We start from the raw sequence: 1,461 nt of genomic DNA on the forward strand, positions 1-1,461 counted from the left end.
AATTATACTTCACGCTGTCCATATGATATTAGGTAGGAGGGATAATTGCAACAAAGACTTCAAACTTTTCAAACATTAGCAAATTTTTTCCCGACGTTTCATTCGTTGCAACCATCACTCCAAATCTTTCAAACTGTAGTAGCTGAAGCCTCAATGGATGGATTCCATCCATTTTCCCTTAACCTGACCCAAAAATTAAATTCAACCATATCCTATACATTTCAAAAAAAGGCACAATAATTATCTATTTATCGCATTAAACAATTGAAAAACTTAAATTAAAAATAGAAAAGAAAAGAAAAATATATCTTCTTCTCACTCATTCCAACCCCCATCCCCAACCTCTCAACCCAAAACCAGAAATTATAAACTTGCCACCGCCATCAACCACCACCGCAACGCCATCATAGAGTCTACATCCATCCTCTACTATTAGCAACAGCAATACTTGCAAACTTGCAGCTAATAGGGTCATCAGACTTGGAAGAGCCGAATTGGTAATCTAGAAACCCACCAATAGGGACAGATTCTGCAATTGTTTAGCTACTATTAATTGGTTATGATTTGTTAGATATTTATACAATAAATATATTATGTGAAGGAAACAACCAAATTAGATAAAGTGCGTAATTGGTGAAAAGTATGAAATTTGTATGGGAGTTCTGCGTTCGATTTACAACTCACACGATATTTTTTTATTTATTTTAATCATTTTCGAATATATTTAATGGCTCAAATTAATTAGTATAATATGACTGTTTTTAAATAACTCATTATCAATAACCTATTGAAATTTGCAACTATTTAATCGTTGTATTTCGATAGTGATTGTCCACAAATGTCATAACAGGTAATGACGGGCAATTTCACTTTAGGATATTGTGCTATCACGAGACTCAAGCAATCAATAAGTTCTACATTCTGTATTTTACAGTTCTGTAATTTACTGCAACTGATTATTTTCCAAAATGGTTTAGGGTTTCTAAATGGGGTATTTTCGTATATAAGTGCCGAGAATCAGGGTATCAATTTTGACATGTAGAGCCCATCTAGAGAGGAGTTGTACAGAGGAAAATTATGATACACCTATTGTAGGCAACAAAGCATCGGGCCTCTACTTTTTAAGCACATTCAATTTTTAATACTGTACGGAATTGGGACTCCTAAAGCTGGGAAAATTCTATGAGAGAAATTCAAAAAGTGAGGTTGATGATTGGGTCATTTGGCTATTGAAGATGATGGTGATATGAGTGATTTGGGTAATTTACAAAGGGAAATGGATAGGATGGTGGTGGAAATGACTAGTTAAAAGGACGGAGTCATCGAAGGGGATGATAATGTGGAGGGCAAATGGCTTTAGCCAGCAAAATGATTGGGGATGGAGGTGTTCAAGTTTATGAAACCCAATTTCGTGAGCACGACCACAAATGAAATAGCTGGAGGTTGTGGTTAAGATTATGA

Source organism: Olea europaea, unplaced genomic scaffold (assembly GCF_002742605.1).
Source record: "Olea europaea var. sylvestris unplaced genomic scaffold, O_europaea_v1 scaffold3144, whole genome shotgun sequence".
Classification (NCBI taxonomy): Eukaryota; Viridiplantae; Streptophyta; class Magnoliopsida; order Lamiales; family Oleaceae; genus Olea; species Olea europaea.